We start from the raw sequence: 27,862 nt of genomic DNA on the forward strand, positions 1-27,862 counted from the left end.
TTGTACACGCTGGAATTAAGGAGATTGAGAGGGGATTTGATTGAAACATATAAGATTATTAAGGGATTGGACAAGATAGAGGCAGGAAATATGTTCCAGATGCTGGGAGAGTCCAGTACCAGAGGGCATGGTTTGAGAGTAAGGGGTAGGTCATTTAGGACAAATTTAAGGAAAAACTTTTTCTCCCAGAGAGTTGTGGGGGTCTGGAATGCGCTGCCTCGGAAGGTAGTGGAGGCCAATTCTCTGGATGCTTTCAAGAAGGAGCTAGATAGGTATCTTATGGATAAGGGAATCAAGGGATATGGGGACAAGGCAGGAACCGGGTATTGATAGTAGTTGATCAGCCATGATCTCAAAATGGCGGTGCAGGCTCAAAAGGGCCGAATGGTCTACTTCTGCACCTATTGTCTATTGTCTATCATGTTTTATCTAAGTCCAATGCCCAAACCAACATACCCCACTGATGTGTTATTTCATATTCTTTATTATTCACTAGCTACTTTGTGCACCACATACAATTTTTTTTACCTCACATTTATGGAATCTTTGGCCTCGAACAAGTGCTATGACACCCAAGTAAAATTACAGCTATTCTAGTTCTTCCCACACCCAAGAACCCATCTGTTAATTTGGTCAAGGTTCATTAATGCCCTGATGGCAATTACCTAAATGGCCATGCTTAATGTGCATGCTTTGACCTTAAGTGACTAAGAGGCCACTGGAACACAAATCACAGCAAAACCAATTCTGTACTCAATTTATGTCACTGCATACAATTTACAGTCAGAGGAATCACAATGCATTAGGGCAGACAGCCTAAGCGAGCAGGGCAAATATCAAATGTACCACAGCTCCAGCCAAATCAATCAAAAACAACCAACTCAGCACAGACAAGCAAATAGATCTTGGTTCTAATTAAGTTTGTAGCTTAATTTTGGGGTGTAATGGAAACAAATTCATGGGTTTTAAATTGGTTGAATTCCATTAAGATACAAGATATGCAGAATTAAAACAGTTTCATTCTAATGGAAACTCTGAAAAATCCATTGACTGAAACAGCTAATCTAATGGTGGCTCTGTGCAGCACAAGGTGCTTTCTTCTTGCTGTTGCCATCAGGAAGCTGGCCTCAGGACTCACACCACCAGGTTCAGGAACAAGTACTATCCCTCAATCATCAGGCTCCTTGCTCCATCACTGAACTGTCCTATAGACTCACTTTCAAGGACACTTCATCTCATGTGCTTGATATTTATTGCTTATTTATTATTATTTGTTTATCCCCCTTGCTTTTTGTATTTGCACAGTTTGGCATCCTTTGCACACTGATTGTCCACGCTGGTGGTGCGATCTTTCACTGATTCGGCCATGGCTTTCGGATTTATTGAGCATGCCCACAAGAAAATGAATCACAGGGTTGTATATGGTGGTATATTTGTACTTTGATAACAAATTCACTTTGAACTTTGAAATGGTTTATAATCCATAAAGTAAGCATCACACGGACTCGTATTCATGCTAGCAAGACTTAAAACACACTAGAAACATTACATCAACATTTAACAGATGATTAAAAGAAGTCTTTTTTAAGTTAACTGGGTTACTACATGTCTTGTGATCAATTTCAACTAGATTTAAGAATGTGAAAATTATTTAATAAACTTTCTACTCAGTGGAGGGAACAGAAGTGACCCTGTGCTTATCTCCAGGAAAGCAGAAAGTACTTTGAATGCAATACAGAGATATGGTTTGCCAATTGGGGAATTTTTAATCTTACTGACGTCTAAGATACAAGTCACTTCCAGCCAAAACATATTCAACATTTCCCCATGCCATAGGCCTAGACATCTTGTAATCTAGATTTAAAACAAATCACTAACTGGATGTAATACTCAACCATTGAACACATCTACATGAAACATTATTGTAGAAAAGCAACATCCATCAAAGATCCTCACCACCCAGGCCATGCTCTCTGCTGCCATCAGGTAGAAGAGCCTCAGGACTCGCACCACCAGGTTCAAGAACAGTTACTACCCCATAACTATTAAGCTCTTGAACAAAAGAGGACAACTTCACTCAACTATTGAGATGGTCCCACAACTAATGATCTCATTTTAAGGACTTTTGGCTTGTTATTTCATGCTCTCAATTATTTATTGCTATTTATTTTTATTTGCATTTGCACAGTTGGTTGCCTTCTATGTTCCATTTCATCTTTTGTTGATCCTGCTATAGTTACTAGTTTACAGATTTGCAGAGTATGCCTGCAGCAAAATAAATCTCAGATAATATAATTTATTTTGAACTTTAACTAGGAGGCCTGTACCCAACTTCCAGTGATAAAGAAATTCACCGTAAACATCAATACATTAGTGTGGCATTTCATCAAATAAAAAAAATGTATGAAGATCAAGACTTCAAGCTTGGCACAAAACTCAAGGCCCGCCAGGGCAGTAGTGATCACTACCCTCCCATACACAAGACATGGAACTACAGCAAATAACTCAAGACAGTGAAAAGATACCATCACAAATCTGCAAAATACTCCAAATCCATGGGGAAAGTAAGTGAACCACTGGAAGAGGTTAAAGTTGTCTTTTTTTTTATTAAATGCAGTATCCCTGAATTCTGTGGAAATGCTAGCCCATAACAACTCCGTGGAGGAGCAGCATTCAGAATGGCAAACACACAGAAGCCCAGTGAAGAAAGGACTGTACCACCTAGCTGGCTACCTTGTCAGGGTTATCTTGTACCTGTCTGTAGGAGAGTTTGCAGTTCCCACTTTGGTTGAGGTGTCTGATAAAAAGGCCGCAGTAGAAGTCAGTCATCCTCAAACCAAAAGGCCTGTCCAATACGAGGATAGTTCCCACATCCTGCCCTGAGCAAACATAATATTATACTTTGCAAAAAGTTCAGAAGCAATATACCAAAATAATACCACACATACAATATCCGTCAAGGTATTTCAGTTATGTGATGTTATTACTCTTCTTAGGGCAAAAAGGTTCAAACAGAAATAAAGTTTAAAAAAAAAATGTCCTAGAATGGCTGTGGACTTTACTGGAGGGAATGGTGGAAGAGAAATGTATGGTAACCAATGACACAAGATAAAGAATTAAAGGATAAAGTGAGGAAATTGTGTTTCAAATACAGATTCAAGTACAAGTTGAACACAGAGCCTGTTAGGGACACTAACAGGCATTAGGTACCTTGGATTGGTAAGTTACGCAGGACGAAGCAAAAATAGGGACCATTGGAAATAATTCAGTAACCTCCTCTGCTGGAAAATTCAGAAAATTGCTAAATCCACTTTTCCTGTGTAAAACACCCACCTGCAAGCCAAGTTTAATAACTGCAATTCACCTCCAAGTTTGCTCCAGTCGTCTACCATATACAGTCAGCCCTCCTTATCCGTGGGGGATTGGTTCCGAGACTCCTCGCGGTTATCAAAAATCACGGATGTGCAAGTCCCTTTTTTAACCTGGATTAGTGGTGGTCCTTAGGACCCAGCGGAACCCCAGACTTTATTTAACATGTTCAGAGTGGTGGACATTAGAACCTGGCGTAGCTCTGAATACGCGGTGTTTCTGTTCACGAAAATAATCAGGATAGCCATGGAAAATAAGGTGGAAGTAATAAAGTGATCAGAAAGAGGTGAAACGCCATCAGTCACTGGAAAAGTGTTAGGCTAAAGACGGTCAACGATCGGAACAATTTTAATGGAGCATGAGAAAGGCGCTGCCCCGATGAAAGCTAAAATTATTACTAAGCAACGCAGTGGTTTAATTATTGAAATATGTATGTTTCTTAAGTGTTTTATATGCATAGAAAGGTAAAATATGTACTATATACTAAGAAAAACGTTTGACTAACTGATGCTAAATAATGCCAGATGTACCTGTTCCGACTTCAAATCCAACTTAAAGACGGACTCAGGAATGGAACTCATTCATAAGCCAGGGACTGCCTGTACTTTTCAGTCATTTCTAGATTACTGATAATACTTAATCCAATGTAAATGCCATGTAAATAGTTGTTATACTGTATTGTTTAGGGAATAATGACAAGAAAAAATAGTCTGCACATGCTCAAACAACAAGTGCTGGAGAGAACTTCCAGGTTTTCCTGATCCGCGGTTGGTTGAATCCGCGGATAAGGAGGGCCGACTGTATGCTGCTCCTGGTGTGGCCTCCAGTATATCAATGAGATCTGATGTTCCATTATCAATATTGCTATGTTTATTAATTTGAAATTTAATAAAAAGATTGAAAAAGAACAGGTGTACACTAGGAGACCGCCTCATTGAACACCTTCACTCCATCCAACACAAAAAGCAGGATCTCTCAGTAGCCATTCGTTTCAATTATATTTCCCCTTTCCGACAAGTCAACCCATGGCCTCCTCTATTGTCACGATGAGGCCACACAGGTTGAAGGAGCAACGCCTTATATTCCGTCTGGTTAGCCTTCAACCAGATGGCATGAACATCGATTTCTCGAACTTCTGTAAATGCTCCCCCCTCACCATTCCACAATCATGTTTCCCTGTCCCACCATATCTCCTTACCTGCTCATCATCTTCCTCCAGTGCTCCATCTGTCCTTTATCAGACACCCCCTTCTCCAGCCCTTTATCTCTTTCACCAACTGACTTCACCCCTCCTCTGGTTACACCCATTACCTACCACCATGTACTGCTTCCTCCCCTCCCCCACCTTCCTATTCTGACTTCTTCCTTTGCTGTCTGATCTTTTCCAGAGATGCTGCCTGACCTGCCAAGTTCCTCCAGCATGTTGCATGCATTGCTTTGGACTTCCAGCATCTGCAGATTTTCTCGTGTTGGTAATTCTAATACAATTCTTAAATTTACCCAAGAATTCTTAGGGTGCTTTCAAGATTCAAGTACATTTCTTATCAAGGAATGCACAAATTACACAAATTTGAGATTTGCTTGCCACAAAGCAAGAGAACTGAAAGGACCCGATTAAATAAAAATAAAAGACCAAAACTCAATGCACAAGAGAAAGAAAAAACAACATTTAAAAATCATGCAAACAATTGAAGCGAACGACAGCCGAACCAAAACTTGAGTCCTCAGATCCGAATCCCAGAGTAGGCCCAAAGTTCACCATATTGACCTGTTCTACACAATTCAACATTCTCCTTCAGCATCTTCTGGAAGAATGGTGCAGTCAACTCACATGCAGTAAATTGGTCACTGTTGACAACCCAATGTGCAATTTTTATTACCCAAGCTCGATGTGAAATAAAATGTTTCAATCAAACCATTCTGTAAACTGTACTTGTGTTTCTGCTTCCATTAATTGCCCATCAAATAGCCCATATATTTCAGAATCAGGCAGGCTTACTCATAGCTAAATACATTGGATGAGCTCCCTCAGTGACTTAATGGATGTTACAAAGCTGGATGAGATACTGAATTATGCAAAGCACAAGGTGCCAGATTTCTTACTTCATCTCTGCTGGGGTATTCTCAACAGCATTTTTGAATTGTTCAGCTGCTACTGCCTTACAGTGCTTCTGTGTATGCGCCTTTCTTGCTGAAATAACCCATAGACGCACACCGACTCAGGGGAAAAGAAATGGGCACCATTAATCTAAATGCACTGCTACACAGCCAATGACTTTAGAAGTGGATAAAAATTGACAGAAGCAATTGAAGAGTCAACTAGAGTAGCGCTTCCTTAAAATTACCACAGTGCAACATTTTTAAATAACAGACTGTCAAAGAGTAATTTAGTTTCAACTATCTCTGCATCTTTCTTATTTCCAAAAAAGAAATATGCAGTGGTACTGAATATCTGAAGCATTTGGGGCTTCATTTTCACAACTTACATTACAAAGTCCTGAAGTATATTATGAGATTTGAAGATTCAATGATAGAAAAAAACCATATTAGCAACACACATACACACAAAATGCTGGAGGAACTCCACAGGCCAGGCAGCATATATGGAAAATAATAAACAGTTGACATTTCAAGCCGAGACCTTTCATCGGACTCAAAAGGAAATCCAAGAGTAAGAAGGTGAGGGGAGGGGAGGAGTACAAGGTGGTAGGTGAAATTGGGACGGGGAGGGGATAAAGTAAAGAGCTGGAAAGTTGATTGACGAAGGAGATAAAGGGCTGGAAAAGGGGGAATCTGATAAAAGTACAAGACACTGGGAAGGAGGAGCACCAGAGGGAGGTTATGGGGAGGAAGGAGATAAGGTGAAAGAGGCAACAGGAATAGACAATGGCGAAGGTGGGGCACACAATTACCAGAAGTTTAAGAAATTGATTTTAAGAAATGCCGTCAGATTGGAGGCTACCTAGGCGGAATATCAGATCCTCCAACCTGAGTGTGGCCTTATCACAACAGTTGAAGAGGCCATGGACAGACACGTGGGTAAGGGAACAGGAAGTAGAATTGAAATGGAGATTTCATCAGAGATCCTGCTTTTTGTGGCAGATGGAACTAAGGTCCTCAACAAAGCAGTCTCCCAACCCACATCGGGTCTTACTGATATACAAGGAGGGCACATCAGGAGCACCAGATATAGTATCTGACCCCAACAGACTCACAGGTGAAGTGTTGGCCCACCTGGAAGGGCTGTTTAGGGCCCTGAATGGTCGTGAGGGAGCAGGTGTAGGGGCAGGCGTGGCACTTGTTTTGCTTGCAAGGATAAGTGCCAGGAGGGAGGAGATCACTGGGGAAGAGATGAATGGACAAGAGAGTCAAGTAGGGAGCAATCCCTGCAGAAAGCAGGGTGGAGAGAAAGATTGGTGATTGGTGTTGGGGTTCCGTTGGAGATGGCGGAAATTACGAAGGATATAATAATAAACATAATCAGTATATTTATTAATTTCTTGTTTCTGGATTTCTTTGCGCTGATTAACAACCAGAGAAATAAATAAGAATGGTACAACCCCAAATGCTGTGTGTCCAGGGGTTCCCAACCTGAGGTCCACAGACCCCTTGGTTAATGGTAGGAGTCTATGGCATTAAAAAAAACCATTGGGAACCCCCGATCCAGGATTTTAAAAAAAAACAAAGATCAATGATGCACAATACTGGAAGGAGTTAGTAGATCCTCTGTTACATTTACTGCAAAACTCAGAGGTTTGGAGAGTACCTATGGATTAGCAGACCCCAAATAAGCCTCCCATTCTTTAAACAGGAAGGAAACCATTGGCCAGTCATATTAACATCTGTTGTTGGTCAAGTTTCTGAAGACTGCAATCAAGGAAGAAAAAGTTGGCCATTCAATCAATCCATCTGCAAGTTGTCCGCTATCAACTCTGCCTCTTGGTTCATTGAGAAACTCCAGTAAACAAGTCAATCATGACTGAAGTTTCACAAGACCATGGTGACTAGGCTCTCATGTACATTGAGCAAAAAGTTAACATGCAGTTACACCAAGGAGTTATGAAGGCAGCTGTCATAATGATATCCTTCATAAAGTGGATAGAGGTATGAAGGTAGCCGACATCTGGATCTTTATTGTAAAGGGGATGATGTTCAGAAATAGAGAAGGAAACTGGAGCACCCAGAGGAAGGCCATGCAGTCACAGGAAGAATGTACAAACTCCTTACTAACAATGGCAGAACTGAAACTGGGACATTGACACTGTAATGATGTTACACTAATGCTGTGCTACCATGTCACCTACTCTCCATTATGGCAAGGTATTCGCTCCAAAAAGAAATCCAAATACATTGATGAATGCCTCCCTACCTTCAAAAGCCTCTTCTAAACTAGTCTGCCCTCAGTTTTCCGGTCACTATACTAATTCAACTATAAATTCCCTTGCCATAGTAAACATGCTCCATGGATCAGCTCTGAAGATGCTGGCAGCTCCATACCCAAAAGTCAGCTCCCAGAATACCCTTCATTAAAGAATAATCTGAAGGAAGTCCACAGGCCAAGCAGCATTTGTAAGAAAAGATATGAAACCCCATATCTGCATCTATAAAAGCTTAATACCAACATGTACAATATCAAATCTATAAGCAACACACACTACATCTATGGAAGGAAACAGTCAGCATTTCAAGTCAAGACCCTCAATCTGATAGTTTCCAGCAAGTTTTGTCTCTTTATCAAGATTTTTAATTTATAAAACCTTTAAAAGCTAAAGAGAATATTTAAAATTCTAATGCCAAAAACCACTGCAATACATCATGAATAAAAGTGGTGGCTTTATATTTTGGCATCTGATGTGATAAAATTAAGCTCTCAAGCTTACTTTCTCTCCCATTTTCAGACATTCAAATAATTAAAATCACAACAGGTTCGGAGAAACATTCTACCACCTTTGAAATGGACTTAATCAAGGGGGGGCTAAGCAGGTGCTACACCTTGCCCAAGGGTGACCTGCAGGCTAATGGAGGGAAAGAGTGCTTTACACCTCCTTTGGTCAAGGTGTATCTCCACCCCGACACCCCAAATGAATGTCAGTAGAACGAAAAGTAGCACTGTGTTAGATGCAAGCAATACTGCAAATCGCAAACTTCAGCAATGTAGTACATTATCAACATCTATCATGACCACAGCACACAGGAGCAGAATTAGATCATTTGGTCCATCCAGTCTATTCCACCAGTCGATCACGGCTGACTTGCTCTCCCTCCGAACCCCATGTTCCTGCCTTCTCCCCATAACCTTTGATGCCTACTAACCAAGAACCTATCAAGCAGCAATAACGTTGACAATCTGCATAAACTATTTCACAAATAACCATCTTTATTCCTCAATACAAAAGATGTTAGTGCTTTTTTTGAAGTTACACCCAAATCATACGTGCACACACTCTCCGGCAAGGGAGGCATAAATCAGGTATTATACTCGTCACTGATTGTAGAAGCATTTGGAGACCATGAATTAAAACTGCAGATGGATTAAATTTTGGGAAGCAATCCAAGTCAAAACGGAACATTTTCTACAGTTCCTGCTATAAAGACTCATCCAATTCTCTACAGTAATGCATCTGTATGAATGTACAGGCAAGGATAGGATTAATACAAGGGTAGCACATTTAAATAACATTTCCGTCTAGACCCATACATGAATTATGGCCACTTAGATGTAGTGCAGGGCACTTAGTCCCCACAAAACTATTCCCCAGAGAGGGGGAATAAAACAGAACATTTTTCAGTAGCACGTTAAATACACCTTGTGTCAACACATCGATTTTAATCACATACTACTTCCACAACTGAAGACACCAATTAACATCAGACTTTAAAAAGAACCAGAACATAAACATTGGCCGTATAGGCAGAATAATCCCTAAATAGTTAAGTATTCCTTCTCCTCAACAAAATGCACCTTTAATAGATTCAATTTGAAGTCTTGCTCCAAAGCACGAGTTCCCAACCTGGTAAGGCACATTGACATAAAAAGAAGTTGGGAACCCTTGCTGCCAGTGATATTAAACCCAATTCTGATGACGGCACCCAAAATAATCCAGCAATATTTCGGCTCACCACTATCTGTAAGAAGCTTGAATGTTCTTCCCATCCCCGTGGGTGTTTTCTTCAGATTCCCCCCACATTCTGAAGAAGTTAGGGTTAGTATGTCATGGACATGTTTGTTGGCCCTGAAACCATGGCAACAGCTGCAGGTTGCCCTCAGCCACACCCTTGGACTGTGCTGGTCGTTGATACCAACTTTGCATTTCACTGCATGGTTCGATATAAATACGACAAATGAAACTAATCTTTAAGAAATAGGACTCATGCAATTCACACATCCACGTGGTAACATTTTTTTTAAATAGTCATCCTTCCAACACTCATTTCACAAAACAAGACAGACTTGTTCTGATTACTTTATTGTCACCAATACTAGAGCGTACAATCATCACAGCGATATTTGATTCTGCGCTTCGTGCTCTCTGAAGTACAAATCAAATTAAATATAATAAAAATTTAAATTATAAATCATAATTAGAAAATAGAAAAGGGAAAGGTAGTGCAAGTCAGGTCCGGATATTTGGAAGGTACGGCCCAGATCCGGGTCATGATCTGTTCAGCAGTCTTATCACAGTTGGAAAGAAGCTGTTCCCAAATCTGGCCGTACGAATCTTCAAGCTCCTGAACCTTCTCCCGGAGGGAAGAGGGACAAAAAGTGTGTTGGCTGGGTGGGTCATGTCCTTAATTATCCTGGCAGCACTGCTCCGACAGCGTGCAGTGTAAAGTGAGTCCAAGGATGGAAGATTGGTTTATGTGATGTGCTGGGCTATGTTCACGATTACACCAGCCAAAGGGACTTTCACAGAGCATAGTTAGGTGCTGCCTTTCCTGTCCCAGCGTAATCTTTTCTACATCAAAGCTCCATCAAAATTGGATAAACTAGCACAATAAAAACTAATTTCCTGCAACAAATATAATTTCCTTGTGAGTGACACAATTGCCAATATAAAAAAATGAAAGGGAGAGCCAGCAAGTGACAAGATAGATCTAGCTGAGGAGTGGTGATTGGCAGTTGGAGGACAAGAGAGTGAAAGTAGCAGCAAGGGGATAACAACACTCACTTGCCCATCAATTGAGATGTTCCCACAACCAATTACAGTACCTCACTTTAAGGACTCCATCTCATTATTCATCTTATTATTTATTGCTATTTATTTATATTTGCATTTGCACAGTTTGTCTTCCGTACTCTAACAGGATCAATCTTTCATTGATCCTTCTAGTTACTATTCTGCAGATTTGTTGAGTATGCTCGCAGGAAAACTAAACTCAAGGTTGATAATAAAATTCACTTTGAACTTTGAAGCTGGAGGGGAGAAGACAAAGGGCAAAAGATGAAGGAACCTGATAGGACGGGGAAACGGAGCTCTGAATTAAGGGAGGAAGGTGGGGAGGGCAGATGAGAACAGTGGAGGAGGGGAACCAGTGGGAGGAATATATGATGGGCAGATGGAGTGGGTGGAGAAGGGGAAAGAAACAGGGTGTTGGGGGCCAAGGTGAGCACAAGAACTGTATAGATCAGAAGCTGAGAGAAAAGGCACAGGGGAAAAAGAGAGAAGTTTACAGGAAACTGGGGAAATTCAAGTATTAGTGCCATTGCATTATAGATTCCCCAGGCAAAATAAAAGACGTTGTACCTCTAGTATGTGCTTAACCTCTCTGGAAGTGGCCAAGCGCAGACATGTCACTGTTGAATCTGGAATGAAAATTAAAATGGCTAGCAACCAGAAGCTCCAGAAAGGTATAGTAGATAAAGAAGAAGAGATTGAAGCAGTGACCTAGTTTGCAATTGGTGTCAAAGTAGAGGAGGTCACATTCGAAGCACCAGATGTAATAAAAAGGATTTACAATGAATGTCTGCCTCACCTGGAAGGATTGCTTAGCATGGCGAGGGAGGAGGCTTAGAGACTGGTGTTTCAACTCCTGTGATTGCAGGGTAAAGTCCACCCATGTGCCAACTTCATCTCCTATCGTATTTCATCATCTTTAGCGCTTTGTTATCTCCAACCATCAGCACCCAGCATCTGCTGCTAGTTTCACTTTTCCCTCCTCATTCTGTCTCTTATCACCCTCCAACCTTGCTAGCTCTTGCTCCACCTTTTCCCTTCATCTTTTTAACTCTTTCCTACCTTTCCACCTGCTTGACACAGAATATCAGCTATCTATATTCCTGCATTGATACTGACAGTCTCGCTGAGTTCCTCCAGCATCTTGATTTTTTTTTGTTTCGCTATAAGGAAGTGCTGCAGGCAGGACAGGCAACAGAAACAACTCTTAATTCAAACCTAAAATGCTGAAGGAACCCAGGTCAGGCTGCATCTATGGAAATGAAGGAACAGTTGACATTTTGGGCCAAGACCCTTCTTCAGGACTGAGAAGGAAGAGGGATGATGACAATAAGGTGATAGGGGAAGCCAGGTGGGTGACAAAAGTTAAGGGCTGGAGAAGGAACTCCCCACACTGACCTTTTACTTTTCAGCTGCCTATTACTTCTCCCTGGTGTTGCTTCTCCTTCCCTTTCTCCTATGGTTTACTCTCCTCTCAAACTCCTTTTTCAGCCCTTTACCTTTCCAACCCACCTGGCTTCACCCCTCCCCTCCCTCCATCTTTTTATTCTGGCATCTTCCCTCTCCCTCAGTCCTGAAGGAGGATCTTGGCCCGAAACTTCGACTGTTTATTTATTTCCACGGATGCTGCCTGTGAGTTTTCTTGTGTGCATTATTTTGGATTTCCAGAGCCTACAGACTTCCTTGTGTTTGTAATTCAAACCTGATGGGATTCACTTCCCCACCTCATTTCCATCACATTCAGAGACTCATAACACCAGCCTGGCTGCTTAAAAGCATCCACAGTGAACCATTTTGCTCCATCTTTTCACAGACACTCCTTCCCTCCCATTGAAAAGCATTTGCCATTTCTTTCCCTGTTCTGAACAGACACAGAACTGAAACAGGGACAGTTCCTTTCAACAGACGATGCTGTTGCCTGAACTGCTGAGTTTTTCCAGCATTTTCGGCTTTAATTCAAAGACTTTATCCAGACAGTTAAGAGCATAGAACGAAGAACAGTACAGCACATTACAGGCCCTTCGGCCCACAATGTTGTGCCGACCCTCAAACCCTGTCTCCATATAGCCCCCCATCTTAAATTCCTCCATATATCTATCTAGCAGTCTCTTAAACAGCACTAGTGTATCTGCCTCCACCGCTGACTCAGGCAGTGCATTCCACTCTGAGTGAAAAACCTTCCTCTAATATCCCCCTTGAATTTCCCTCCCCTTACTTTAAAGCCATGTCCTCTTGTACTGAGCAGTGGTGCCCTGGGGAAGAGGCGCTGGCTGTCCACTCTGTCTATTCCTCTTAATATCTTGTACACTTCTATCATGTCTCCTCTCATCCTTCTCCTCTCCGAAGAGTAAAGCCCTAGCTCCCTTAATCTCTGATCATAAATACTCTCTAAACCAGGCAGCATCCCGGTAAATCTCCTCTGTACCCTTTCCAATGCTTCCACATCCTTCCTATAGTGAGGCGACCAGAACTGGACACAGTTCTCCAAATGTGGCCTAACTAGAGTTTTACAGAGCTGCATTATTACATCGTGTCTCTTAAACTCTATGCTTCGACTTATGAAAGCTAACACCCCATAAGCTTTCTTAACTGGTAGTGTGGAGGAGCAGAGGGATCTGTGGACATGTACCCCCAGATCCCTCTGCTCCTCCACACTACCAAGTATCCTGCCATTTACTTTGTACTCTGCCTTGGAGTTTGTCCTTCCAAAGTGTACCACCTCACACTTCTCCAGGTTGAACTCCATCTGCCACTTCTCAGCCCACTTCTGCATCCTATGAATGTCTCTCTGCAATCTTTGACAAACCTCTACACTATCTACACCACCACCAACCTTTGTGTCATCTGCAAACTTGCCAACCCACCCTTCTACCCCCACATCCAGGTAGTTAATAAAAATCACAAAAAGTAGAGATCCCAGAATAGGTCCTTGTGGGACACCACTAGTCACAACCCTCCAATCTGAATGTACTCCCTCCTCCACAACCCTCTGCCTTCTGCAGGCAAGTCAATTCTGAATCCACCTGGCCAAACTTCCCTGGATCCCATGCCTTCTGACTTTCTGTATAAGCCTACCATGTGGAACCTTGTCAAATGCCTTACTAAAATCCATGTAGATCACATCCACAGCACTACCCTCATCTATATGCCTGGTCACCTCCTCAAAGAACTATCAGGCTTGTTAGGCACAATCTGCTCTTCACAAAGCCATGCTGACTGCCCCTGATCAGACCATGATTCTCTAAATGCCCGTAGATCCCATCTCTAAGAATCTTTTCCAACAGCTTTCCCACCACAGACATAAGGCTCACTGGTCTATAATTACCTGGACTATCCCTACTACCTTTTTTGAACAAGGGGACAACATTCGCCTCCCTCCAATCCTCCTGTACCATTCCCGTGGACAACAAGGACATAAAGATTCTAGCCAGAGGTTCAGCAATCTCTTCCCTTGCCTCGTGGAGCAGCCTGGGGAATATTCCGTCAGGCCCCGGGGACTTATCCGTCCTAATGTATTTTGACAACTCCAACACCTCCTCTCCCTTAATATCAACATGCTCCAGAACATCAACCTCACTCATATTCTCCTCACCGTCATCAAGTTCCCTCTCAGTGGTGAATACTGAAGAGAAGTATTCATTGAGGACCTCGCTCACTTCCACAGCCTCCAGGCACATCTTCCCACTTTTATCTCTAATCGGTCCTACCTTCAGTCCTATCATCCTTTTGTTCTTCACATGATTGAAGAATACCTTGGGGTTTTCCTTTACTCTACTCACCAAGGCCTTCTCATGCCCCCTTCTTGCTCTTCTCAGCCCCTTCTTAAGCTCCTTTCGTGCTACCCTATATTCCTCAATAGATCCATCTGATCCTTGCTTCCTAATCCTCGTGTATGCTGCCTTCTTCCACCTGACTAGATTTTCCACTTCACTTGTCAACCATGGTTCCTTCACCCTACCATTCTTTATCTTCCTCACCGGGACAAATTTATCCCTAACGTCCTGCAAGAGATCCTTAAACATCGACCACATGTCCACAGTACATTTCCCTGCAAAAACATCACCCCAGTTCACACCCGCCAGTTCTAGCCTTATAGCCTCATAATTTGCCCATCCCCAATTAAAAATTTTCCTGTCCTCTCTGACTCTATCCTTTTCCATGATAATGCTAAAGGTCAGGGAGCAGTGATCACTGTCCCCCAGATGCCCACCCACTGACAGATCTGTGACCTGACCCAGTTCGTTACCTAATACTAGATCTAGTATGGCATTCCCCCTAGTCGGTCTGTCAACATACTGTGACAAGAATCCATCCTGGACACACTTAACAAACTCTGCCCCATCTAAACCCTTGGAACTAATCAAGTGCCAATCAATATTAGGGAAGTTAAAGTCACCCATGATAACAACCCTGTTATTTTTGTACCTTTCCAAAATTTGCCTCCCAATTTGCTCCTCAGTATCTCTGCTGCTACCTGGGAGCCTATAGAATACCCCCAGTAGAGTAACTGCTTCCTTCCTGTTCCTGACTTCCACCCATACTGACTCAAAAGAGGATCCAGCTACATTACCCACCCTTTCTGCAGATGTAATAGTATCCCTGACCAGTAATGCCACCTTTTCCCCCCTCTCTTTCCATTTTAAAGCACTGAAATTCAGGAATATTCAGGAATTCCAAGTCTCTGTAATGGTCACTACATCATAATTCCATGTATGTATCCAAGCTCTCAATTCCTCACCTTTGTTCCTGATGCTTCTTGCATTGAAGTACACACACTTAAACCCTTCTACCTTACTATCTTTATGCCCTTTATTCTGCTTCTCTTTCCTCAAAGCCTCTCTATATGTTAGATCTGGCTTTTCTCCATGCACTTCTTTCACTGCTCTATCGCTCTAGGTCCCATTCCCTCTTGCAAATTAGTTTAAACCCTCTCAAACCATGCTAGCAAACCTACCAGCAAGAATGTTGCTCCCCCTCGAGTTCAGGTGCAACTCATCCAATCTGTACAGGTCTCACCTTCCCCAGAAGAGATCCCAATGGTCCAAGAATCTAAAACCCTGCCCCCTGAACCAACTTCTCAGCCACATATTCAACTGCCATCTCCTCCAATTCTTACCATCACTATCACGTAGTAATCTCAGCAATCCTGAGAACGCCACCCTTGAGGTCCTGTTCTTCAGTTTTCTGCCTAGTTCCCGAAACTCACTTCAGGACCTCATCCCTCTTCCTACCTATGTCATTGGTCCCAACATGTATCGCGACTTCTGGTTGCTTTCCCTCTCGTACCAGGATGTCATGCACCTGGTCAGAGACATCCCGGACCCTGGCACCCGGGAGGTAACAAACCATGCGGGTTTCCTTCTCACGTCCACAAAATCTCCTGTCTGCTCCCCTGACTATAGTCTCCAATGACGACAGCTCTCCTCTTCTCCGTCCCATCCTTCTACACCACAGGGTCAGACTCAGTGCCAGAGGCCCTGCCACCGTGGCTCACACCTGGTCAGTCATCCTCACTAACAGCATCCAGGACGGTCAACTTATTATTCAGGGGAATGGCTACAGGGGTGCTCTGCAATACCTGTCTACTCTCCTTCACTTCCCCCACCCCCCCTCGGACTGTCACCCAACGACCTGCTTCCAGCAGCCTAGGTGTGACTACCTCCCTGTAGCTGTCATCTATGACTGCCTCATTCTCCCTTATGAGTCGAAGGTCATCCAGCTGCTGCTCCAGATTCCTCACACGGTCTTCCAGATTGCCCAGCCACAAGCTCTTCTGGCAGATGTGACTTCCTCTAAAGGTCCAAATCAATTCAGTCCACATGATATCAAGAACTACCTGAGAGCACAAGACAGAAAGACTCCAACAGCAGACAACATCTAGCTGTGCTCAAAGTCTTGCACCAATCAATGTGGAAAACTGCCAAAGTAGGCTGTGTCTGCAAACAGAAAGCAATATTAATGTGGCAATCACAATCTAAATAATCTGCTCGGTTAAAGTATACTATGTTTCATCAAAAGGTTCTGTCAAGCAAAAACTAATCATCAATAATGTGCTTACCAATGGCTAGTGTGGGTTTCACAAAACCCACAGCCTCCAGACCTTGATCTAAATTTGAATCAGAGGTGAACTCCAGAGAAAGGAAGAGTGCCTTGGCTAGCGATGTGGTATTTGATTGAATGTGACATCAAAGCACTTAGGTAAAAACAAAAATCAATGGGTACTGGGAAAACCACTCCAACGGCTGAAGTTGCATCGTAAACAAAGATGGTTGTGGGAGATCAATCTTCCAAATCGCAGAACATCACTGCAGGAGTTCTTCAAAACACTATTTGTGGCCCAAACATACCTGTCGATGGCCTTCCATTGAAAAGCAAACATGAGGAAATCTGCAGATGCTGGAAATTCAAACAACGCACACAAAAGGTTGGTCGAACACAGCAGGCCAGGCAGCATCTATCGGAAGAAGCACTGTCGACGTTTCGGGCCGAGACGACGACAGTGCTTCTTCCTATAGATGCTGCCTGGCCTGCTGTGTTTCACCAGCATTATGTGTGTCCAGATTGAAAAGGTACCCCAAGGGGTGGGATGGGCCGGTTCAGCTCACTACTCCACAGCGTTTACTAGGCTCTGTGCTGAACTTCTTTTTAGTGGACTTCATTTCAGAACACTAATTGTCCTCTTTTTATGGGTTCTATTGGGTTTCTTTGGGTCATGGTTGCCTGTAAGGAGACAAATCTCAAGGTTGTACAATGTAATGTACATTGTTAATGTACTTTGAATTTTAAGATTCACCACTGATTAAACCATATTCGATGCCTTTAGGAACCCACCAGAAAATGAAGCAGCCAAACTTACACACAGCAAAGTTAACATCGACTACAAGTTCATAATTGGCCACAAAAAGTGCCAAAAGCTCCAGCATTGTCTAAACACACGCCTTTGCTGCTGGATGATATTAACTTAGCAGAATCTTCCACAAACAGGGGTCATCACTGACCAGAAACTCAACTGGACCAGCCACATAAATACTACCACTACACAAGCAGCTAAAGGCTGGGTGTGCGGCAGCAAGTGAACTATCTGCTGGATTTAAAGTCCATACAAGGCTAGTATGATGGTATACTCTCAATTCACATAGACAAGTACAACTCCAATGCTTCAACTCAACACCATTGATAAGACATCAGCCCATTTGACTGAAATCTCACCAACGCTCAGCATTTTCTCCTTCCACCATGGCTGCAGTGTGTATGAACGTTCATTTGTTATGTGCTGTGTCATATGACATGGGTGATCATGGTCTTTCCATGACCATGATTGTTCTTGGCAAATTTTTCTACAGAAGTGGTTTGCCATTGCCTTCTTCTGGGCAGTGTCTTTACAAGATAGGTGACCTACATAAGAACACAAGAAATAGGAGCAGGAGTAGTCTATCTGGCCCAATGAGCCTGCTCCGCCATTCAATAAGATCATAGCTGATCTGGCCATGGACTCATTTCCACCTCCCTGCCTTTTCCCCATAAACCTTAATTCCCCTACTATGCAATGACCTCCAGCCATTATCAATACGCTTCAGAGATTGCCTGCCTGACATCGGTGGTTGCATAATCAGGACTTGTGGTAAGTACTAGCTGCTCATACGACCATCCACCACCGGCTCCCATGGGGACCCTGAATGCGCAGTGGCGGTGGGGGGGGGTGCGTGCTGAGAACGTGCTGCACCTTTTCCAAGGGCAAACTGCAATCTAGCAGAGTGAAGAGCGCCTTACACCTCCTTTGGTAGAGACGTCCCGAGTGCTTACGCATCAACTGCAAAATGTACTCACCTGCTCAGGCAGATTCTCCCAGGACCATGACCTCAACTACTAGGACTTTACCTTTAAAGCTATCCAACTAAGCCACAATATTAGGAGGAGGGGAGGGAAATAAAATTTAACATTAACACAAGTATAAGGATCATTCTCCTGCCAATAAACAACTCTGTTAATAACTGCGTAAAACTTAAAGCTGGAAACACTGCAACTTCTCTCCATTAGTTTAATTAACAGCAGCTGTTCTTCAATAATTACTATTTTTGTACAAGTCTGCCTGAAACAGATTTTCCTCTATATTTTTACTCCACTTCTAAAAATGTGACATGTGTTAAAACTATTATTGTTACCTTGCTCTAGACTTGCACAGAAAGATTTAGCCAATTCTTAAAAGTCAAGTCACTCTTTATTGTCATTTCGACCATAATTGCTGGTACAGTACATAGTAAAAATGAGACTTGTTCAGGACCATGGTATTACATGACACCAGAAGTCATCACCGTTAAACCCAAACTTCAGCATTTAAAATCATGCCAATCACTGGATCATGAACATCAGTAGGACATCAAGTTCCACTCAGAATCAGATTTAATATCACCAAAATACATTGTGAAATTTGCTGTCTTTGCAATACATTTCAATAGAAAAACATGAATTAAAGTCTATATATTACATAGTTAAAAGTAAAAATAAAATAAAAATAAGCAGCTGATGTTCATGGGTTCAATGTCCATTCAGCAATCAGATGGCAGAGGGGAAGAAGCTGTTCCTGAATCATTGAGTGTGTGTCTTCAGGCTCCTGCACACCCTTCCCGATGGTAACAATGAAAACAAGCACAACACCTGAGTGTTGGGGTCCTTTCATGAAGGACACTCCTGCTTGTAGATATCCTGGATACTATGGAGGCTAGTGCCTGTGTTGGAGCTGAGTGAGTTTACAAATCCCTGCAACTTATTTCAGTCCTGTGCAGTAGCCATCCCCACCCCCCGCACCAGTACATCTGTAGAAATTTGCGAGTGTTTTCGGTGATATACCGAATCTCCTCAAATTCCAAATGTAATACAGCCACTTCCTTGAAACTGCATCGATATGTTGGACCAAGGATAGATTGACACCCTGGAACATGAAATTACTCACCCTTTCCACTTTTGATCCCTCAATGAGGACTGGTGTGTGTTCCCTCAACCCACGATCGGCTCTTTGGTCTTCCTGACATCCCGCTCTTGATTTCTTAGGTGTTGATATCAAATTGAGCATGGTATCAGCGGGGGTAAAATAGATATACTGTAAAGCACTGTGCTAACCACTACACTACCATGCTACATTTCAACTCCACTACAACTCATTTGTGGAAGGAACTTTCAAATACCAACCTTTCATACAGCAAACATGAAGTTTGTGTGGGTCACGCAACGTTTCAATTAAAATGTTACTTCATTGGAGATTATCCATTTAGCCAGTCTACTTCATAAACCAATGTTATTGAAGTTACTGATTTTATCAGGCATAAGTGAAAGAAAGCAAGGCTTAAACATTTTAATGTACTTCCTGGTCATCATGTGGGTGGATGAACACAATTCTTGCTGCTATAATAGGGTAATTTGCATAATATTCACGCATCAAGAAACATTTTTACAACTAAGTGAAAATCATTATGCAAGCCATCTTATCTTTGACAAGCTCACATCAAACTTCAAGAATGACAAATCTATACATTTTACAATGCTATACTTGATCTCAGCCAAAAGGCCAAGAGTTGCTGGAGGCATATTTACCAGGTTGCAAGGATTTTGCTCCTATTCAAAAAAAAAATGCCCTGAACATCGATATAGTTGGGAGATGGTGCAGGGCTCTTACAGTGTAATATTCACTTTGAAATGGACATTGAACCCATGAACACCGCCTCTCTACCTTTTTTTATCATTTCCTTTTTTTAAGTACACACACACACACATATACATACACACACTTACTGTAATTCAGCCTTTTCTCTTTCTCTAATACAAGACCATAAGATACAAGAGCAGAATTAGGTCATCTGGCCCATCAAGTCTGCTCTATCATTTCATCATGTCGGATCCAATTTTCCTCTCAGCCCCACCCTCCTGCCTTCTCCCCGTAACCCTTCATGCCCTGTCCAATCAAGAATCAATTAATCTCTACAGTAAATATACATAAAGACTTGGCCTCCACAGCATTCTCTGGCTAACTAAATTCCTCCTCAACTCTGTTTTTAAAAAAAACAGCTCTCTATTCTGAGGCTGTATCCTCTGGTCTTACCGACACTCTCATCAGAGGAAACATCCTCCCCACATCCACTCTATCGACCTTTCACCATTCAATAGGTTTCAATGAGGTCACCCCTCATTCTTCTGAATTCTAGTGAATACAGGCCCAGAGCCATCAAATGCTCTTCATATGACAAACCTTTCAATTCCAGAATCATTATCATGCATTTCATTGTACAGCTGCCACAAAGTTAACAAATTTCATGACATAGGTTGGTGATATTAAACCCACTTCTGAGCCAATATTCCTTCCTTTCGTCATATCCCATTTCCCATACTTTGCTCCTAAAATAAGATTCAAGTTCAAGGTTATTGACATTTGACTATGCATATAATCACCCAAACAAAATAACATTCCCCCAAACCATGGTGAACCCACAATGCATATAGCAAACACGGTACAAAATATTACCACAACCTCTACTGCCCATCCCTCCGGGATGCCAACACTACGGATAACCCTAATAGCAGCTCTCATTGAAAACTATGGAAAACATCAAATATTCTTATTTTAGCCTGCTGCAGCTGGGAACCATAACTGCATCTATGATGTGTACCTCACTGAGGTTTTAATGCGATTGAACAATCTATCGTTGTTTAAAACCAATGAAAATAGACCAGACTGTGGCCGACACACTGCCCCTTTAAGCCACCGGCAAAAGTGGGTTTGACATGCTAGTCTGAACTCCCAATATCAACCATGCTGCTGGCAAATGTACAGTCTCTGGGAAGTAAAATCGATGCTCAGAGCGAGGGTGCTGTATCAGAGGGATGTTAGGAATGTGTGCATCCTTTGTTCAGCAGAATCTCGGTTAACCCCTTCCGTGCTGGATGCAGCAATTCGAATAGATGGGTTCACAATTCATTGTCAAGGTAGGTTGGTCTAGTTTCTCTAAAGCAGTGGAGGTGTATGGCTCATGATCAGCTCCTCGTGGTGTACTAATGTGTTGGTGACGTCCCAATATTGCTCCCCACACCTGAAATACCTCGCAAGTAAGTGCTAGCCATTTTATCTGCCATGGGAGATTTCGGCAATCCTTTCGTAGCAATGTACATTCCACCTCAAGCCAGTGTAAAACAGGCTCTAGGCAAACTGAGCGATGTAAGTAACAGGCATGAAACAGCACAACCTGATGCCTTCCCCAGCATTATGGGGGATTTTAACCAGGCCAATTTGATAAAGTCACTAAATAATTATTATCATCAAATCACCTATAGTACCAGAGGAAATAACACTCTGGACCACCGTTCCACTAAATTCAGGAGTGCCTACCGTGCAATCTCATACCCACACTTTGGCAAGTCTGATAACCTGGCTGTATGTCTACTCTGAGTATTGGCAGAGACTGAAGTCTACAGCACCAGAAGTGAGGTCCAAGAAGGTATGGACCAGGGAGGCACAGGAGCAGTCTGTGTTCAGGGAGTTGTGTTTGAGCCTGGATGAGTGTGCCACAGTTGTCGCTGATTTCATTAAAAACTGTGTGGATAAGTATGCCTACGAAAACCAAAAGCCATGGATGAACCAGGAGGTTCCTAGTCTGCTGAGGCCAGATCTTATCATTAAAGTCTGGCGATCCAAGTCAGTATAAGGAAACCAGGTATGGCTTGCAGATGACTGTTTCAAGAGATAACAAGCAATTCTGGGAGAGGTAGATGGCAACATGAGATGCTCATCAACTCTAGTAGGATTTGCAGCAACATCATGAACAGCCACGATATTTCACTACCAGACGAGCTCAATGCCTTTTATCGTCGCTTTGAAAGGGAGAATGAAACAACTATCATCCGAAGACCCGGTGGTTGCTGTCTCAGAGGACAACGGCACACTGTCTTTCAGGGAGGTGAACCCTCGCAAGGCAGTATGGAGTACCGATGGAATGCCCAGGGCCAATCAACTGGTGGGAGTATTCAAGGGCATTGTCAATCTCTCACCGCTAGAGTTGGAAGTTCCCACCTGCTTCAGAAGGGCAACAATTATACCAGTGCCCAAGAAGAGCAGCGCGAGCAGCCTCAACAACCATAATCCAGTAGCACCCGCACCTAATGATGAAATGCTTGAGAGGTTGGTCATGGCTAGAATCAACACCTATCTCAGGAAAGACCTTGACCCACTGCACTTTGCCCATCACAATAGGTCTACCGCAGACGCCATCTCAATGGCTCCTCACGCAGCCTTGGATCACCTGGACAATGCAAACACCCATGTCAGGATGCTGATTATTGACTATAACAACACCATCACTCCTACAGTCCTGATCAAAAAGCTACAGAACCTGATCCTCTGTGTACCTTCCTCTGCAACTGGATCCCCGACTCCCTAGCCGGAAGATCACAATCTGTGCAGATTGGAAATAACACCTCCACCTCACTGACAATTAACACTGGCGCTCCACTGGGATTTGTGATTAGCCCACTGCTCCCTCTCAACACCCATGACTGTGTAGCTAGGCATAGCTCAAGCAGCAGCTATAAATTTGTTGATGATACAACCATTGTTGGCAGAATTTCAGATGGTGATGAAAGGGCAACAGGAGCAAGATGTACCAGTTAGTTGAGTGGTGTCGCAGCAACCACCTCGTGCTCATGTCAATAAGACCAAACAGCTGATTGCGGACTTCAGGAAGGGTAAAACGAGGGAACACATACCAATCCTCAGAGGGATCAGAAGTGGAGAGAGTGAGCAATTTCAAATTGCCAGGTGAAAATATCTTCAGGACCTAACCTGGACACAACATATTGATGCAGCTATAAATAAGGCAACAAGAGTTTGAGATTTGGTTTTTCAACTAAAACACTCAAAAATTTTTCCAAATGTACCATGGTGAGCATTCTGACTGGCCGCACCACCATTTGCTACGGGGGTGGGGGGGGGCGCTACTGCACCAGATCAAAGTTAGTTACAGAAACTAGGAAAATTAGTCAGCCCTATCACTGGCAACAGCCTCCATCGTGTCCAAAACATCTTCAAGGAGTGATGCCTTAGGGTGGCGGTGTCCATCATTGAGGCACCTCAGCACTGAGGATATGCCCTCTTCATATACACTGCTGCTGTCGGGAAGGAGGTACAGGAGCCTGAAGACACACTCTCAGCTATTCAGGAACAGCTTCTTCCCCTCTGCCATAGAATTCCTAAGTGGACATTGAACCCGTGACTACTACCTCACTTTTATTTTTAAATTTCTGTTATTTTGCATGACTTATTTTAACTTAACTACTTCACAGCCGCATATATACTTAATGTAACTCAGTTTTTTTCCTCTCTATAATTATCATGTAACCCATTGTACTGCCGCCGTAAAGTTAACAAATCTCACAACATATGCTGGTGATATTAAAGGGGATTTTGATTCTGATTCAAATAATATAATACAAATTCAAAAGTGCACGGCACAGGTAAACAGCTCGCTGCCCTAGAGACGAGACTTCGATGGCGGCAGGGTATTCATTACCGTCACTGCCTGAGGGAAGGAACCATTACCCAGTCTGGCAGCCCTGATGCTCCTGCACCTTCACAAGCAAGGTCCCATCCAACCAAATACGATGAGAATGAAAATAAATTAATCTACATTATGCTATGCTATCTTGCAATACCCTTCATGGTATAATTAATGTGTGATTGTAAATTCTACAGGCATGTGTTACACAAACAAAACTCTGCAGTTCTCTGCACCCATTCACAAACTTAGTGCTCCAGAATGCTTTACAGAAAATGAGTGGCTTGGAAGTATTATCAGTGCTGTTATCTTGGGAAGCCCATATGGCTTGACAGAGTTAGATGTTTGAGCTACTGCCTAATGACATGCACATAGGGATGTCTACTAAATAAGAAAATCTTCACAGGAAATCAAGATGCAATGAAGGCATCGTTTAGAAAGCTCAGCCATCCTTTTCATGAGCCTGGAACGTTTGTTATTTTCTGTAGCTTTTCACATCTGTACCGAATATCAGCTTGAAACAAAGTAAGGATGAAGATTGATTACAAATGGTTTTGAGATTAAAACAAATAAGTTAAGGTACATTTGTAGGCAGCAGTCTTCATGGTTCAAATTTCTATAAACATTTTTCCATACTATAATTCCAGTATATCACAGGAACAGTCCTCTGCCCCCCCCCCCCCACACACAGAGTGCATTCACATGGAACACTGTCACAGGAAGGCAGCATCCATCATTCAGCTAGGATGCCACCATGCTCTCTTCTCACTACCACCATCAGGCAAGGGTTACAGGACCCTCACCACCAAGTTTAGAAACAGTTATTACCCTACAAACATTGAGCACATCTACATGAAACACACTCATAGGAAAGTAGCATCCAACACCAGAGGTTGCCACCACCCAGGACCTCCTCTTTTCTCGCTGTTACCATCAGGTAGAAGGTACAAAATCTTCAGGACTCACACCAGTTACTATCCCACAACCTGACGAAGGGTCTCGACCCGAAACATTGACTGCTCCTTTCAACGGATGCTGCCCGACCTGCTGAGTTCATCCAGCTTTTTTGTACATCTTGATATCCCACAACCGTCAGGCTCTTGGACAAAAGGGGATAACTACGCTCATTCTATTTGTGGTGTTCCCACAACAGATGGTCTCTTTATCTTGTTATTTCATGTTCTCGTTATTTATCTCCATTTGTAGTTGCACAGTTTGTTGTTCATTGATCCTGTTTACAGTTACTGTTCCATAAACTTCCTGAGTATGCCCGCAGGAAAAAGAATCTCAAGGTAGTATGTGGTGACATGCATGTACTCTAATAAATTATATTATTTGAACTTTGAACACCCGAACCAGTGTGCGTAACTTCACCACAACTCAGTACTGAATGCACAACTCACAAACTCACTTTCAAGGACTCTGCAACTCGTGCTCTCAGCATTATTTCTGATTTGCACTACTTGTCTTTTGCACATTGGTTGTCAGTCTTCGTTCAATAAAATCTATTGTGTTTCATTATTTTCCTGTAAATGCCTACAAGAAAATGAATCTCAAGGTACAGTAGTATATGGTAACATTCACTCAGTGGCCCATCACTTAAAGGTGTTACACATTCAGAAATGTTCTTCTTCACTCCACTGTTGTAATGCGTGGTTATCTGAGTTACCTTCCTGTCCACTGGAGACAATCTCCTCTGACCTCTCTCAGTAACAAGGTATTTTCGCCCACAGAACTACCACGCACTGGATGTTTATTGTGTTTTTTCCAGCACCATTCCCAACTCTGGAGACCGTTATGCACGAAAACCCCAGCTCAGCAGTTTCCAAAATACACCAACTACCCAACAATCATTCCACGATTGAGTCATTTAGATCAGATTTCTTCCCCATTCTGAAGCATGTACTGAACAACTGAACCTCTTGACCATGTCTGCATGCTTTTATGCACTGAGTTGCTGCCGCATGATTGGCTGATTAGATATTTTAACGAGGTGTACAGGTGCACCTAATCAACTGCCCACTGAGTGCATTGACTTTGAATTTAGAAATGGATCAGAAAGAAAATAAAATTTTAAATTCAGTTACCTATAATAATTAACTTTTTTGTACTGCACAGGTTGTTTCTTTTGCACCTTGGTTGTTGTCAGTGTGTAATTTTTCATTGATTCTATTGCACTATTTTTTTCCGTGAATGCCTATAAGAAATGAATCTCAGGGTGGTATATGATGACATGTATGGAATTTGATAACAATTTACTTTGAATTCCACACTTAACTCCAAATTTACTCACTCCTCCACTCTCCACACAGAATCACACAAAGGTTCACATGGTGAATTCAGTCAGACATTCAAAACACTCCACTTAAAGAATGAAAACATTCCCGATGTGCAAAGTTTTAAAGAGGAGGAAACCAAGGATTCAACAGGGAAACAAGGAAACTTCTCAACATGGACTGAACACAAGAAACAAGGTAACACAGTGGTACCCTACCAAAGGGTTTTTTTTAACATTAGTTCTACCTTGCTGGGTGGCAGTGGAAATACCTCCTCTACCATTGGCAAGGAGTAACACTTGCTTAGCAACACCCCCCCCCCACCCCAATCAGAGTCACATGAAGCCATGGGAGGTGGTGGTGGATGGTCGTACAAGCAGCTGGTACATATCACAAGTCCTGGTTGTGCGAATCTCTGAAGGGTATTGATAGTGGCTGGAGGTCACCAGTCCTGTAAAAGCACTGCCCAGAAGCCACTTCAGTAGAAAAATTTGCCAAAAACAATCATGGTCATGTAAAGACCATGATCGGCCACGTCATACATCACAGCGCATAATGATGTCATATGACATGGCACATAATGGCGATGAGCTCCACCCTGATCAGCAATAAAACAATGGTATTAACTTAGGAATGATTTCCCCAAGAACACTGGATCAGAAGACCATCTAGGCTCACAAACCTGGGCTTATCTTCAGTAATGATTAATTTGCAGCCTACTGCTTTTTCCTTCCCATCATCTTTGGTTAAAAATCTACCAACCTTGTTGCCTGTTGATTAGAAACGAATGCATTGAAATTTTCAATTACATCTCCCCTTTTCAATAAAAAAAATTCAAAGAATACAATCTTAACTTACAATTTAACCTTGGAAACATTATTCTGTTAAATCTGTTATGAAATCCCCCCCAAGGCCAATATATCCTTCTATTCAGAAACATGACCTCACTGGAACAAAGTCAAAAATGAAAATATTAAATTGTAGAAAAATTGCAAATTTTGCAGTCGATTTCTCTCTCTAGGTGTTATTTCCCTCAACACCAAATCCTCAGGTAATCTTCAAGCTTGAGCATAGACGACTGGTCTCATTCCAATGTAGAAGGTAGAATAAGTAATACAGGTTAAACATTTATAAATTAATTCAATCTTTTGAGATCATGAAAATGACGAACATTGTATCCTTGGATATAATTCACTATGATATAAGGTATCTATCAGAATCAAGTTTAGTATCACTGGCATACGTCATGAAATTTGTCTTTGCAGCAACAGTACAATGCAATACATAATAACAAAACAAACTGAATGCCAGTAAATATATAAACAGTTAACAAATAAGCAGTGCAAAGAAAGTAGTGAGCTAGTATTCTTAGGTTCAATATCCTTTCAGAAATCAGATGGCAGAAGGGAAGAAGCTGTTCCTGAATCATTGAATGTGCACCTTCAGGCTTCTGTACCTACTTCCCGATGGTAGCAACGAGAACAAGGCACAACTTGGGTGATAAGGG

The 27,862-nt window shown here is 42.4% G+C and overlaps 1 protein-coding gene across 4 annotated transcripts in view; it reads right to left on the bottom strand.

Annotated features, from left to right (window-relative positions):
* The window catches only part of LOC132381494 (rho GTPase-activating protein 35-like), a 207,648-nt gene that overhangs the window by 160,255 nt on the left and 19,531 nt on the right, over positions 1 to 27,862 (bottom strand). For 2 of the 4 annotated variants that reach the window (XM_059950938.1, XM_059950937.1), the window contains one exon: positions 19,495 to 19,587. The exons of the other annotated variants lie outside the window; for them this stretch is intronic. The gene's annotated coding sequence lies outside the window, so the exon portion shown is untranslated. The remainder of the gene's footprint in view (positions 1 to 19,494; positions 19,588 to 27,862) is intronic. 4 annotated transcript variants of the gene reach the window in all.

The sequence above is a fragment of the Hypanus sabinus genome, chromosome 26 (genome assembly GCF_030144855.1).
Source record: "Hypanus sabinus isolate sHypSab1 chromosome 26, sHypSab1.hap1, whole genome shotgun sequence".
Taxonomy (NCBI): domain Eukaryota; kingdom Metazoa; phylum Chordata; class Chondrichthyes; order Myliobatiformes; family Dasyatidae; genus Hypanus; species Hypanus sabinus.